The sequence below is a fragment of the Pocillopora damicornis genome, chromosome 1, assembly GCF_964200805.1.
Source record: "Pocillopora damicornis chromosome 1, jaPocDami1.2, whole genome shotgun sequence".
Lineage (NCBI taxonomy): Eukaryota > Metazoa > Cnidaria > Anthozoa > Scleractinia > Pocilloporidae > Pocillopora > Pocillopora damicornis.
This window is the reverse complement of record NC_142670.1, coordinates 26,773,697-26,789,981: the sequence shown is the minus strand read 5'-3', so window position 1 is coordinate 26,789,981 and position 16,285 is coordinate 26,773,697. Positions and strand designations below refer to the sequence as shown.

The 16,285-nt window shown below is 38.3% G+C and overlaps 1 protein-coding gene and 2 long non-coding RNA genes across 6 annotated transcripts in view; all 3 read left to right on the top strand.

Annotated features, from left to right (window-relative positions):
- LOC149053013 (uncharacterized) overlaps positions 1–887 on the top strand; it is a 7,910-nt gene extending 7,023 nt beyond the window's left edge. Inside the window, exon 2 of the long non-coding RNA XR_016188886.1 lies at positions 290–887. This is a non-coding gene — a long non-coding RNA (uncharacterized LOC149053013). The remainder of the gene's footprint in view (positions 1–289) is intronic.
- Positions 1–16,285, top strand: part of LOC149053010 (uncharacterized) — a 204,631-nt gene that overhangs the window by 173,775 nt on the left and 14,571 nt on the right. The gene's annotated exons all lie outside the window — the stretch shown is intronic.
- On the top strand, positions 2,416–5,653 carry LOC149053012 (uncharacterized). The gene is made up of 3 exons (XR_016188914.1): positions 2,416–2,593; positions 3,629–3,685; positions 4,885–5,653. It is a non-coding gene; the product is annotated as an uncharacterized LOC149053012 (long non-coding RNA).

The following is a 16,285-nucleotide window of genomic DNA, read 5'->3' as shown; positions in this document are numbered from 1 at the left end:
TCTTATCCCAACGTTACTTTGTTTCTTTGCTACATTAGCGAACACTGAACTACTGCTCGTACTCTAGATATGACAATCAACCACAAAATTCCCTAAACCAGATAACATTAAACATAGTCTAAAGAATCATGTGTCAATTCACGAGTTTGCTCACAGAGCACTTTGATTTTTCCTCTGGGACAAGTTGTAAGTAAAATAGGGATTCTTATCAATAAAAAATTTGTCATGTATTTAATTTTTTTATCTCTCTGAAGTTTCCCTCTTGTTTGATGATGTATTTTTGTTGCAGGCAAAGAAAATTTAATTGTAGAAACTTGAAAAGAGACAACCACACCTGTTGCAGCAAAGTTCAGAGACAAAAAATGCTACAGGAGACCCACTCACTTTTTGTCTGGGATGAAAAATGTAGTGAGGAGACTTATGAGCTTGTGGAAACTTAAAAGATTACTACTAATATAAAATATATGATACTTACATGGCATACTGAGTATGTTGTGTCCTGTGTACATTTCATTTAAATAATGAGATTGTATTTGAAAACTGAAATAGAAGCTAAAATGCTGGGTAGTTGAACCCATGAAGCACAGAAAGATCAGTCATTAAAAAGAGTACTGGGCATATGATCATAAAAAAGTCAAGTTTTATCTTAGTTTGATGGCTTGTTATTGAACCTGTGCATTCTAATTATGTCACTTGCTAACTGTAATCTGAAATCCACAAGTTGTAATATTTCTGCCTCAGTGTCCCCATCTTCTGTCCCTGAGATGTCAAAATGGCAGTTGCACTGTGTGATGCTGATAAGGATTTGTTATATCCTATTGTGGCTCCCTTTTCTAAGCTTTTGGAAAGATTATCTAATAAACAAAAAATATCCATGGTTTATTTCACCTCAGTTGGTTTTTGTAACAGAAAGGAGTACAATAATCCAGTTATACCTTAACACACCACAGGAAGCCCAAGCTTCTATATTAACACTCTGTTAATATATAAATACTGCAAAGATATAAACACTGTAAACTGCTGCTTACAAGCCCCCAACCCCCATATATGAGCCACCACCCCCCCCCCCCCCAGGTTAAATGCCAATCTACCTTTGGACAAAAAGAAATTGTAAAATGTAAAAGAAAAATATTTAATTCTAGGAGAAAGATGAACTTCAAGGGGGAAGTCTAAACCTCAGGTTTGTTAACTTACAGTTTTGCTCGTGTTGCTAGTTTTTTTTGTTTTGTTTTAATTCTGTTTCAAATGTATTGAAACGAGTTTGAGTTATTTTGACGGTTTGAGGCTTAATTAAAATCCAATAATTGCAAAACGTATTTTGATCAGCGCTCAGCTTCTTTCGCTTTGTCTATTACTTTCACAAGTCCCCTCGGATATAGGCCCCTCCGTTTATAGGCCCCCTCGGACATAGGCCCCTCCGTTTATAAGCCCCCTCGGATATAGGCCCCTCCGTTTAAAACCTCTTGCTAAACCTCTTACGAAGTTGCATAATCACTGAGCTTGTAATCGTTAAGTTTCGGCATATTTGTTTTGTGGAACTTCAAGAATTGGAATAGTGACATTCTCAACTTGAAAGTTTGATTCCGTTTTTATTTAAAAAAAAAGATAACACAGCTTTTTTTCGAATTTTCAAGGTTACTTTGCGGCTGATTAGCTCGCTGTTGAGAGAGGCAAGAGAGGGAACTGAAAACTACTTTTGCGGCCGTAAATCAGCTTTAAAAAAACTCTCAAAATTCAAACGAGTAAACAATATAGAGGCAAGTAAAGTTCTTTGTTCAAAAGTATTTCAAATTTCTGGGTTAAGTATGCAACAGTTTATTCTCAGACAAATCCTCGTATTTCGCTCGTCGGCTAAAGTAATAATCATATTTGCATAGTTATGAAGGCTAACTGTGCGAGCCTGGGCTGCCTGTGGGCTCAGTCAGGCATTTAGCGAAGAACTTAAAAACAAGAAAAGGGCGGAATTACCCAAAATGCGCCTGTTATTTTTAATGGTTGGGAGGGGGGCAGGGCTGATGTTGGCCTTAATTTTCTTCATGCTCTTGGTTAATGGAAATGAGCGAAAAAGTTGCCGTGGGATCAGGAACTTTACCTCGCCCGGTTCTTCTCTTGTCTCTAATCCACTGACTCAGAGTCGCAAACAGGTTTCTTATTGTGGGAAAATTTGTCGGTTTAACTTACCTTCGGACAATCATGAAAATGACAACGATCTAACCAAGATAACACAGGAATCAAATTTACCCACTGAATAAATATAGGGGTTCGAGGAACGTAACCACAAAGTAAGGCAAAGACCTCGACAAGTAGTCGCGTGACAGTTGCGAAATTTGATTTCTGTTGTCAAGGTCATGTGATTATTTTAATTGTGCGAATGTCACGATTACATACTCAAATTTCAGGAACCCAAACGAGGCGATTAATCGACCTCCCGCCTCTCGTCTCGTCGAATTTCTCGTTTGTAAAAGTGCTCTGCAGTTATCTACAAATCATTTAGTTTCACACCTCTGCCGAAGGAAAGGAACTTAAGCTGTAGGTGAATCTTCCCACGAGATTTGAGTAACAGATTGATTGAATCCTAACCTCTGTGTTTCAGGTAAGACTAGGTGAAGCGATTTAGAAGATGTTTTGATAACAGTCGTTGTTTGTAATGCCCCGAGTTGTAAATATGTCTCAAATAACCTGCTTCAGTACAACTATCATCGTGTACATAGTCGTATGTGATTCTGTTAAATAGCAAAAGTGAAGCAAGACCAAGCTTAATAGAATCTGAATATAGCTTAAGGGTCCGGGATGTTGGATAAACATTCGGGCGCGAGGTCGTTAGCTTTTGTTTTCTCGGAAATGTCGATGAGAAACTTCAGAACGCTTAACCTATTGTCAAAACATTTGGAAGAGACGTACTTTTGGAAAATTCGGTTCGGGACTCGCTATGCTCGTATGTGAACCATTTCCAGAACAAACTAAGAGAGTCGTGAACTCAAGGAAGAAAGCCGTGTAATATTGATCAAGTGGTTGTAATATTTCCAAAGGTTGCTTGTCCTTATAAATCTACCGCTTTAATCTGTCTCTTATCGGCTGTTAATCATGTCTAGCGCAGCTAAGTGTGTTTCACATTGTGTAGAAGTTCGTGATTTGATTTGATCATTTAGACAGTCACATTGACTCGTATTGAAGTTTACGCATTCACTCAGTTTTAAAAATATTTCACCATGGTTACGGTTATAGAAATGGGTAAATACAACCAGCCGGGTAAAACTCCCAAAACACCACAATCGAGAGGGCATCCCTCTTTCTGTCTCTGGAATATTGATTATGTGATCAAAGTCATGAGTTTCATTTTCCTACCCCGGTCGCTCTCAACTAAAAATTTTCCCTTTTTATACCAAACATCTATTCAAATTGAGCCGCAGCTCAATTCTTTAATTTGAACTTAAGATTGTCATGCAAGATATAAATTATCACGGAATGAAGCTTATAAGAGATTAAGGTGTGTAAAGAAACCACCGATTTTTTTCTTTTGTATTGAGTCTTGTTTAACTTGAGCTTCAACCGATAAGTTTGGAAAATGAACTGATCGCTGAAGCGCTCGAGGAAGACAAATGATATTTTCCTTTGTGTTCTTTTTTAGCTATGGAGGTTCTTCAAGGCAAGACAGATCAAGATCGCGAACAGTACGGCTCTCCAGGTTTGAAAACACTGAATATGAACATTAGCACTATTCTGCAATAAAATATTTCATGCTTAGAGTAGAGCTACCACATATTGCAAGTTTACTGTAAATATTGATTATGACCTTAAATTTTGTTTGAAAGTAAAACTAGTACAACGACACGAGGATGGAGAAACATGAAACTTAATCGTGCTGAAAATATTGCGTGGCTTTCAGAGCTGTTAGTTAGAGCTTAACCGGAAAAAAAAAACTGCGGGCTAGTCTGCCATCTTTTGGTGGATATTTTCACCTCATTTTGCTTAAAGAGATGTATCACTAGCCAGGAACAGGAAAAAAGCTTAAAAGTGTGTCCACGAGAGCACTAGGCAGTCGTGCTACATACCATCTCACCGATTTCAATGAAATTTGGCCAGTTTAAAGGATCTACCCCAAAACTCAGAAAGACAAATTAGTTTCTGTTTCGGTTTTTTCCGGGGGGAGATAGACAACCCCCGGTTTTTCTTGGTTTTCACCAGGGAAATCACTTCAAAGTATGTGAGATGTATGAAGCTTTCACTGCCATGGTATTTAACCAATTACTCTGAGGGTTTGCACACCTATTATTACATCCTTAGTAAATGTCCGACGCAAGTATCAGTCAATTTGATAGACGACTTATCAATCAACAGAGGCAAATAAACGACTGTGTTCTTAGACCTTTCTTTTCGATTCATCCAAATATTAACAACGTTGGGGTCAAATATCTCCCCTTGCCAGAAAGCTACAACACTAATCTTAATTTCTCCTTATAATCCATCATTTCATCCCTGAAAACCATCAAAAAAATCTTCAGGCACTACCGTATTTTTGTGTTAAATGCCTTTTAAAATTTGCGACTGTGACAAGCTTCTCTCAACTACACCAGTCACGCAATTCTGGATCTTGGCGGTCACTTAACTAAATAAACCTACATTTTTTTAGCTCTCTTTACAAGATGATTGATCAAGAAAGCAAAAAAATTTGAAGAACTTTCAAGATTTTTCGTAGGAATGGAGAATTTCACGCCTACAGTGATGCGTGTAGGCGAAAAATTAATGGGAAAATCGTAGCGTTTCTTTTTTCTGTCGTTTATTACTCTGGAGATTTGCTGAAATCAGAAAATATGTCTTTTGTACAGTACAAAACATTCATTAGTCTATAATTTGAGCGTTTGTCGTCATTACTGCCCATTTCAGGGGATTTTAAAGTCACACGCTGCGTTTTGGTTGACATTATCACAAGTTCCAGTGTGCTACAACTTCGGCTTTTACAGACGAGAAAAACTGCGCTCTCGCTCGAGAGCAAATATCAATAGCTCCATCAAACTAGAAACTGTGCTACTATCCCGAAAACAACATTAAAATAGTGTTGATGTTGTCACTTACCGCCATCGAACATTTCCATGCAGAACTCCGCCAAACTAACATCTGTTGCGTGACCCGTAGACTCTCCGTAGGAATTATTCAAGCGCGTTGTTCATGCTTTCTGCTAAATAAAAATTTCAAAATAATCTGCAGATCTCTACGATTATTTGCTTGCTTCTATCGTAAAATACAGTATTTTTTTAAAAGCAGTTTATGGCTACATATAAAAATAAAGTTTTTAACATTATGTATGGCAAAGTTTGGTTGGACGGCGACTTCTTTGTTCGAAATATGGACGCCAGCGTGGAGCTCCGTCATTACATGTCTCTTTTACAAAGGAAAGTTTTCTTTTCTTTACAGAATGGTACTCTTTCTTTCCTCTTTGGGCCATTTTTTTCTTTTTTCTCTTTTTTTTTTTTACTAAGGACTTTTTTCCGTTCTTGATTTTTCCGTTGGCAAAGATTTTTCCACAAGCAAAGAGCTTCTACGAGTGATTTTTTTAAAGTGCGCGATGTAAACAAGATATGGGATTACATTTAATTGAAAATCGAGCCTCAACGTGAGCGGTTGCCGCGAAACTCGCCCAGGGGATGCGCCCAGCTCCGAGATTATGACACCTTCCTAATTTATTAACTTTCATTTAAAAATACGTTTTTCGAAATAAATCGGTTGCTTTTAAAGATTTCTGGATTGTTTTATGGAAACGTTATGTTGAATGTTTGAATTCAGTTTAGTCAAATAAAGCAAAATCGATTTTTTCGACCTCTGAGGGTGGAAATTCCCTCTGCCCCCGGTCGCTCGCAGCTTGGAATTTTCCCTTCTTCCTTGGTATGTGTATGGCATACCATGGTGAAAACCCAGCTGTGTTTCTTTTTCATTGCATGGACAAATTGCAAAGCTAGTCAATAGGAATACGTAAAATCTTATCGATTTTCATCTTATGTAAACATTGGCGGCTGGATTGATCAGAAGCGGACGAAAATAATTTTCTGACAAAAGGAAACCTATGGAAATTATTTCCACATATCTATAATTTCACTCAGTCAAAAAAAACTACCGGTCATATTTAGTAGGTTGTGAGGTATTTTCGTTCCGAGGCAAAAAACATATCATACAAGCTGGAGAAAACCGTGTAAACAAAGATCATTGCGTTACAATGCAAAGATATATTGAGGATTCGAGAATGGTGGAGGCTTAAATCCCCTAATAACACAAATGCATCTCCCTGCAGTGAAGCCCAGTTACAAAAGTGATTAATCTCCTCTTCCAGTTGAAATTGATACGTGTTTACAAGAGATTTGGGAGGGCGATACAAGCCAGCCACAATAACACGTCTCCCTTTGAGTTCAACGTCCAAAAAGAGAAAAGAGTCAACTGGACAAGAAAACCTGCCCGAGTGTGTTAAGCAGTAATTCATAAAATGTCTTCGATTGTTATTCGTCTCTTGCAACTGTTGATTGGAAGAGGTGGCCTCATTCTTCTTAATGTAACCGACACTTATGTTTCCATTTACAATATGCGCTTCTTTATTTGTTATAATGTAAGGATTAAAGCTTCCGTGTGAGGCATGGGGAATTCTCCTTTGTAAATATTTTCCGCTATATTTCATAATACGTATTATGTTCTTGTTAAATGAAAAATAATATAAACTTGAGCATCCGTAGGAAAACTTTGTACTAACCCCAGTATTTACATTGTAATGATGTAATTTCAGTAAAAATATTGTGAGTACTGCGTATCAAAAACACACCGTGATTGATAAGTGCGAGAAATATACAAACTGCTTTGATTCCGTTTGTGAATACGCTGTTTGGAGGGGAGTAGTCCGTCAACGCTGCTCAATCAAACTTTCAGTGCAAAGTGAAAGTGAGAGGGAACAAGCTACTTCGATTCATGAACTCTCAGTTCGATACGCTGGTTCGATTGATGAACACGCTCGTTCAATTCTGTGGTGAACACGCTGGTTCGATTTCGTGGCTCGAACACTGAATTTGAACACTGGATTTGCTCTAGTTTCAACAGTTTTCCTCAATATTCGAATTAGATGAAGAGTTTTGTAAAGGCACGCTGGCCGATTGAAGTTTCAGTTTGATTGATGAACACGCTGGTTCTATTGATTGCTGAACTCGCTGGTTCAAATCAGTAGCGAACCCGCTGGTTCTATTGATCTCTCTACCACTGTATAACACGCTAGTGCTATTGGCCTCTCGACCACTGTATATTCTGAGCAAAGTGAGAGGAAACAAGCTACTTCGATCGAGGAACTTTCAATTTTTTACGCTAGTTCGATTGATGAACACGCTCGTTCAATTCTGTGGTGAACACGCTGGTTCGATTTCGTATCTCAAACAGGGAATTTGAACACTGGATTTGCTCTAGTTTCAACAGTTTTCCTAAATATTCGAATTAGATGAAGAGTTTTGTAAAGGAACGCTGGTCGTTTGAAGTTTTAGTTTGATTGATGAACACGCTGGTCCTATTGATTGCTGAGCTCGCTGGTTCAAGTCAGTAGCGAACCCGCTGGTTCTATTGATCTCTCAACCGCTGTATAACACGCTAGTGCTATTGGTCTCTTGACCACTGTATATTCTGAGCCTATGAAATTCTTTACAATTCAATAACGACCACAACAAAGAAAACACTCACCTTCTACAACAAGATCGAGCTGCTTGCACTTCAAACCAAACGAAGAGACGCTTCCGCAAACAAGCTCATCAAACAACCACGCGAAAGTGTCTAAATGTACCGCCTCCTGATTGGTTAAAAACTACAATGTAACACGTCTTTTCATTGGCTTGAATAGTTCCTTCCTTGCAATTGGCCTAAACTGAGACATTCTTACATCTTACACCTTACGCCTTACACTTACACTTTTCAATGCCGATCGAGAATTTTTTCGCATACACCATTCTTCGCGCGGCACTATTCTCTGCCGCCTCGCCAGCCGAGCGTCTTCGCTCGGCTGGCTCGTTGGCAATGAACATTAGATTGTCAATTGAGATTATGTTTTAAAGCTGTTTTGTCAAACACAGCTTAAATATTTATTTTCTTCATAAGAGCTGTTTAAACCAATGTTTGTCGGCCTCAAATATAGCACAAATTGAATCCCATGGACAATTCAGCTTTTTGGTTCACAGTTTCTGATTTACAATCGGTTAAGCCCGGTCCAAACGAAGTTTATTTTGCGACGCAAACTTTCTCTGTTACCACAAGAACATAGAAAGGTATTAAAAGACTTGGTACTTCTCTGTAATTTTAATCGGCCGGACTGAGTAAATCCGAGTTCTCACAGCTCAATGACCTAATACCGAAATTACAGCACGAAGATGAGGCTCGGTGCGATGTCGCTCTCATCGATCCAAAAGAAGTAAGGTACGTTTCTTCTTGGAAGGGGTTGGCTGGAGAATTTTGGTATTTTTTCCAAAAAAAAGTGTTGGCCCTACAGGGCTACAATGGCATTGACTAGGAAGATCTCTATCAGAGAAACTAGTCGCCATCCCTTAGAGTAGGTAAACTTGAACTTTATTGCATTTAGAGAAAAGAGAGACGAGAAAGTGAGGGTGGTGAAGGCACGCATTGGCAGTAAGATTTTGACTTCTATTGTGGAGGACAGTCAGAACAACTTTCAGCCAGCCTCTGACTCCAATTCAGAGTCTGACAGTAACAGGGTAGAGCGTATTGTTTGATCTAGTAGAAACTCAGGCAGCGGATAGTCAACAGGAGCAAGAGGCTGAAGAAACGATACCTGAGTCTAGTGCACCTCGATACGGATGGAAAAGGACACGAGTCCTCCGAGAAAAAACTATGTGCCATGGCATATAAAAATGTAGAAATGTAACATTGAAGCGATGACAAAACACCAAATTAAATCAAAGTAGGTGAAAAGAAAAACTTCTTCACAAATATGAAAGTTCCTGAGCTAAGGAAACTATTAAAGGAAAGGGGTATTCAAATTTCTGTAAACGGTAAGAGTAGGAAAAGGGCAGAACTGCTAGAGCTTTGCAAGAACGCAGCTGAAATAAAAGTTCCTGAACTTGAAAAGAAAACAGAGCAATGCGACGAGTTGATTACGTTGCCAGGAGAAAAACCACTTCCCCATCCATTTTCGCTGAAGTTTTTGGACTCATGACTTCACCGGTATTTCAGACTTCAGGATTCAGAAAGTGTTCGGAGCATATATGCAAGTTCTTGATGGACGTGAACTCCTTATCAGCGCGACGAAAGAAGGTGCTTCCTTTCTTTCTTAGACTCTCTTCGCCTGAAAACTCGGAAAAGTTGAGGTCCGGCCTTTCAGTTATTTTTGCACACAGAAATGGCACAAAACTTCATATTCGACTTACAGTGACTCCGATCTTGCTTTCAAAATAAGCGCCCTTGAGCCTCAGCTTGGTGCTAATAATTAGTTACCAGACTATGTCGTAAAAACAATTTGAAATTAGCCTACATCACCACTACATCAGAAATGGAAATCACTGTATGAGAATGAAGAACTGTTATGCGATATTTTAAATTACCCATCGAGAATGATAAAACCTTAATTGAGAAAAAGACTGATGTAGCAATATACCGAGAATTAAATATTAACTGTTGAGAATGAGAAATTGTTGCGTGAGAAAAAGAAATCACTGTGCGAGATTATCGATTACTTTTTCTGAGCCGGTGAGCAACAGCTAGTAAGCGGAATATTTCTCTCAAAACGGCGGAGCAACTTAGTGCAGAATACTTTACAAAGTTTGTTGATTCTCTAAAGAGCACCATTGAAAGGGACTTTCGTTCATCACGCATTGTTCATGTAGGATTAGAAATCTGTGCCAGGAAGCTTTAGGAATACACAACAATGCTTATCGCCATATCACTGTCTCAAAATTCCTCTTCAAACCTGTTTGAGCTGTTAGAATTGTCTTTAGTCGTCTTATTAAGAAAGATGTCAGATATTTTAAATGTATCATGCCTTTGTCCAAAGGAAAAACTTCCATTGGCATTCTCTGCAAGTTCAGGAGGGAGACCGGCGTACACTATTACAAAGGAAATGATCGAGCAACTTCGTCAGACTAGTTTAAACTGGATAAGTATAGGAACATGCCTTGGAATCTCCAACCACAGGCAGCCCAAGCTCCAGCTGTGAGATGATCATCTTGCGAAATAGCAGTCATGGCGAAATTATAAGAGTTTATATGGGAATATTTACGACCGCTGTTGGGAATAAAAAAATACAGTCAAATTCTCAATAAAAATACCTCACTTTACCTCCACAGTGCATCGCCTGTTATCTGACCGCTTTCTATGTTTTCTAGGTTTACTACACAAGAACGGCTTGTCTAATGTTGCAAACCTAGAAATGGATAACTTGCTAAAATGGGTTCTTTTAAAAATAGCAAGCGGTCAGATAACAAGCGCTGCACTTTCATGTTACAGGCAGTCTAAAATGTGGGGCTAATGCACAAATTGGCAGACATTTGGAATTGATTATGATGGTTGACTGTGATTATGACTGATATTGAAACAGAAAACAATGTTTATTGTACCAGAGTCACACAGTCAGCTTACAGTAATTACACAATAGGATTGACCCTCTCTCTGACGATGGAAACAATGGAATTAAGCACTTTCTGAACACTGTGACGATCTTTGAAAGTTTCAGTAATGAATTTAACATTTATCAGCGTCTAATCAAAATTATTTTGATATTTCCTTTGATGATAATGGAAGTACTTGTACATGATCATTGTTATCCCTCCCTCACATAGGAAAGTTTAATGCAGACGCTGTATTAATTACAACATAAAACATTGTGAAGATCAACCAGTGAATAAGACTGAAGTTATGCTGTTGCGTTCGAAGCTTGTATAATGAAATGGTAATAATTTTTTTTTTCAATAGTTTCAAAATTGCACTGAACACTAAGAGAGGATGGAAATTTTCATGCTTCACGATTTGTCTGGAGGTATAAAATGAAATTAATGACATTTTTTAACGGCTGTCACCAGTATAATTGACCCTTAATGATAACTTCAAGTATGACTCCTGAATTTTGGTGTAATCTTGATGGATGCTGTTATTTTCACTGATTTATCATCGAACCATTTTCACTTTTGTAGATGCATTTATTTGGTGGTGTAAGTAGTCCACTGAAATCAATGTAGTATTTAGTGCCATTTAAAATTCAGGCATTGATCTCCTAGAAGACACGTAATGGTAGTAAAAGCGACATGTCACCTTTTACCCCGAGTTTTCGCATTTCAAGGGCTGACAATTTAATATCTTGTTATGTTATGACCACTTACACTTACTACTTAAAGTCTTAGTGTTATTAGAGATCAGCTGATAAAATTTTAAGTTAGACTTGTAGTCATGAAACTTGCATATTTTACATTCTTTCGAAAGGCTTTCTAACTTGTAACCAAACTAACTGCCAGTGACAACTGTAATGACATTTGAATAGATATAAATTTGTGACCTAATTTCGGAAAGTTTAGAAAATGCCATCAACAGTAACTTGTGTTCTGTGTTAAAAAAAAGCTTTATACCAGTAATGTGAAAATGTTATGCATAACATAAAAAGTTGTAAAAACTAAGAAGAAAATTTCAAAGTATTCATTTTAAAGCATTCTGAGTGTTCATTTCAAATTGTTCACATCTTCCATACTCAACAATATTATAAACAGGCTTGTTCCGCTTTCATTACATTAGTTCAACATCAATCTCCTGTGTAGAAGGCTTAACGGCCGATGATAAGGCATCACCCAAAGGCTAGTTTTCTTTTCTTTTTCTTTTTTTTTTTTGCCTATCATGGCTTAGGCGATTTTCATAAGGCTATCAGTTACCACGAGCGTCGTCTAAAAATTGCAAAAGAAGTGGGAGACAAAGCTGGAGAAGGAGGGGCTTATGGAAATCTTGGCAATGCCTATCATGGCTTAGGCAATTTTCATAAGGCTATCAGTTACCACGAGCGTCGTCTACAAATTGCAAAAGAAGTGGGAGACAAAGCTGGAGAAGGACAGGCTTATGGAAGTCTTGGCAATGCCTATCAGATGTTAGGCGATTTTCATAAGGCTATCAGTTACCACGAGCGTCATCTACAAATTGCAAAAGAAGTGGGAGACAAAGCTGGAGAAGGAGGGGCTTATGGAAATCTTGGCAATGCCTATCATGGCTTAAGCGATTTTCATAAGGCTATCAGTTACCACGAGCGTCATCTACAAATTAGAAAAGAAGTGGGAGACAAAGCTGGAGAAGGAGGGGCTTATGGAAATCTTGGCAATGCCTATAATAGCTTAGGCGATTTTCATAGGGCTATCAGTTACCACGAGCGTCATCTACAAATTGCAAAAGAAGTGGGAGACAAAGCTGGAGAAGGACGGGCTTATGGAAATCTTGGCAATGCCTATAATAGCTTAGGCGATTATCATAAGGCAATCAGTTACCACGAGCGTCATCTACAAATTGCAAAAGAAGTGGGAGACAAAGCTGGAGAAGGACGGGCTTATGGAAGTCTTGGCAATGCCTATCATGGCTTAGGCGATTTTCATAAGGCTATCAGTTGCCACGAGCGTCATCTACAAATTGCAAAAGAAGTGGGAGACAAAGCTGGAGAAGGAGGGGCTTATGGAAATCTTGGCAATGCCTATCAGATGTTAGGCGATTTTCATAAGGCTATCAGTTACCACGAGCGTGATCTACAAATTACAAAAGAAGTGGGAGACAAAGCTGGAGAAGGAGGGGCTTATGGAAATCTTGGCAATGCCTATCAGAGGTTAGGCGATTTTCATAAGGCTATCAGTTACTACGAGCGTCATCTACAAATTGCAAAAGAAGTGGGAGACAAAGCTGGAGAAGGACGGGCTTATGGAAATCTTGGCAATGCCTATGATAGCGTAGGTGATTTTCATAAGGCTATCAGTTACCACGAGCGTCGTCTACAAATTGCAAAAGAAGTGGGAGACAAAGCTGGAGAAGGACGGGCTTATGGAAATCTTGGCAATGCCTATGATAGCTTAGGCGATTTTCATAAGGCTATCAGTTACCACGAGCGTCATCTACAAATTGCAAAAGAAGTGGGAGACAAAGCTGGAGAAGGACGGGCTTATGGAAGTCTTGGCAATGCCTATGATAGCTTAGGCGATTTTCATAAGGCTATCAGTTATCACGAGCGTCGTCTACAAATTGCAAAAGAAGTGGGAGACAAAGCTGGAGAAGGAGGGGCTTATGCAAATCTTGGCAATGCCTATCATGGGTTAGGCGATTTTCATAAGGCTCTCAGTTACCACGAGCGTCATCTACAAATTACAAAAGAAGTGGGAGACAAAGCTGGAGAAGGAAGGGCTTATGGAAATCTTGGTAATGCCTATGATAACTTAGGCGATTTTCATAAGGCTATCAGTTACCACGAGCGTGATCTAAAAATTGCAAAAGAAGTGGGGGATAAAGCTGGAGAAGGACAGGCTTATGGAAATCTTGGCAATGCCTATCATGGCTTAAGCGATTTTCATAAGGCTATCAGTTACCACGAGCGTCATCTACAAATTACAAAAGAAGTGGGAGACAAAGCTGGAGAAGGAGTTGCTTATGGAAATCTTGGCAATGCCTATAATAGCTTAGGCGATTTTCATAAGGCTATCAGTTACCACGAGCGTCATCTACAAATTGCAAAAGAAGTGGGAGACAAAGCTGGAGAAGGAGGGGCTTATGGAAATCTTGGCAATGCCTATCAGATGTTAGGCGATTTTCATAAGGCTATCAGTTACCACGAGCGTCATCTTCAAAAAGCAAAAGAAGTGGGAGACAAAGCTGGAGAAGGACGGGCTTATGGAAATTTTGGCAATGCCTATGATAGCTTAGGCGATTTTCATAAGGCTATCAGTTATCACGAGCGTCATCTACAAATTGCAAAAGAAGTGGGAGACAAAGCTGGAGAAGGACGGGCTTATGGAAATCCTGGTAATGCCTATCATGACTTAGGCGATTTTCATAAGGCTCTCAGTTACCACGAGCGTCGTCTAGAAATTGCAAAAGAAGTGGGGGACAAGGCTGGAGAAGCAGAGTCATACGGTAATCTTATCTTATACTCTTAATCAATGCATATCCGAGCTTTCGCGATTTTCATGACTCCAGCCGAAAACTGTCCTAGCAAAATCAAAGGATAAAAGTTTGTTTGAGTGTTGCATCTACATTATAAATTTCAAAGTTGAAAAATTTTCTTACCGCTCCACCTAGTATGCCAAAGGATTCCACCTCCAATTTCTAGGATTTTTCAAAGCTGCTTTAAAACTTTAGAATCCCACAGTTTTGCGACAAAAGAGAATTTTTGCCTCTGTAGTAAACTGATTTCAGTTCAGCTACACGCTGTTTGTAGCTTTTGCGATAATTAATCGACAAGTTTATCACGGTCTTGCTTATTTAATTAATTTTGTCCAGATTTTACTTGGGACAAATTTGTCGGCGATGTGTTTCACGATTTGTCGGCTTTGGCCAAAATTTGCCAAAATTTAGTAATGATGAAAAAATTGTTTTAAATAAACAACTTTTTCGTTAGTGCGGAAAGACCCCATGTTGAACAATTTTGGTTGAACAGATATTGGGAATTAAGTGGTAGTAAATGTCCGTTATATTGTATACTGAAATCAAGCACCTCAAAATAATAATTTCCCCAGCCAAAGAGGAGGATGAGGTACCTTATTACACCGGCAGGAAAGATTTGGCAGATATAGAAGATGCAACAGTAGACACTGAAGACAATGAAAAGACTTTGATCAAAAGGTATGGGTTTTTCTGCAATGACTCAGTTTTTTGCCTTTCCCATGCTTTTTTTTCTCATGGATGCAAAGACCATTGTAAAAAGCAGGGTTGGAGTTGCTAAGAGGTGTTAACTAATGGCAACTTTTGCGAACAAAGTGCTCTGACTAAAGAACAACCCTCCGGACCTCTTTATAAATGACAGTTACTTTCTTTTATTTTATTTTCTTTTTAAATCTTTAGTTAATAAAGTTCATGCTTAATAACTGTAATGCTATTAAAAATTTATTACATTCGTACTCAAATCACTGGTGATCCTTGCAATCTGATTGGTTCTCATTGGCACGATTTATTGATAAAATGCACTATTTTTTGCTCTAAAGTGCATCAATTTCCCAGCTAATGAGAAAGCTCCTCGAAAGTACAGCAACAACTTAGATTTAACCGATTGTTTTAGGAAATCAATAAAATTGCAGACAAAAAGAAAGACAACTTTTATAACATTTTACACACCAGCTCAGTACTGGATAAATAACATACATGTATTTGTACCGGCTTTAAAAAAGATCTTTATTCGTTTATCAACTGAATTTTGCAAATTTAAAATAAATAAAATGAAGTGGTAATTGAACTTTTGCCATGCACTTTTGGTCTGAAATCATACTGGTGATTTCTAAGTCTAATGCTGCTGCACAATCCTTTGATTCAGATGTCACGCGTATGATTTCAGAACAAAATTTACTCGACCCAGTTCAATTAACATGTTCTACAGGTATTCAACATTTTTTGTCAGTGTTTCCATCAATAAAGGGGTACTTAATTATTATCAAAAATGATAGTGAATCATTTATGATTATAACTTGAGGCTATTTGAGTCAAGGAAAAGCAAATTAATGGAAAAGAAAAGAAAAATAAAGAAAAATAACATTTATTAGATCTAGTTTTGAAATTAAGTGTCAATATCTAAATGAGTTTTTCAAACTGCCAGTTTGCCACTTGCATTTTAAATACCTTTGTCAATGCTTACTCCACTTGGGAAAAATATCTTAAAATGCTGGATAATTAATTTCCTTTGTATTTCAGAGGAAAAATCGGAGGTAAGGAAGACTCATGGCACCTGAGGGAAGCTGGTGCCTCTATCAAACTTTGCAGTGGAGCTGTACAACAACCTGTGCCATTTACATGTAGATGCTTATTGTGGAACCCCAGGACCCTCTCCCCCTCCACTGCCAGTGATGAGATATTGGTTAGCAGTATTATTGAAATATCTCATGATGGCCCACCAGATCTGGATTACAAGAAAAGTTTTGAAGGAATAAGTTTTACTGTATCTTTGATGCACAGTGCCCCATATTTGGAAGGGTATGAGGTGGTTATCAAGCAACTGACTGACCAAGAGAACAATGAATGGAAGGAATTAAAGACAGAGAATACTTGGTATGGATCAGGTAACGTTATGTTTTTATTAAATACAGGTGTGAATAACTTAATGAATGATCAT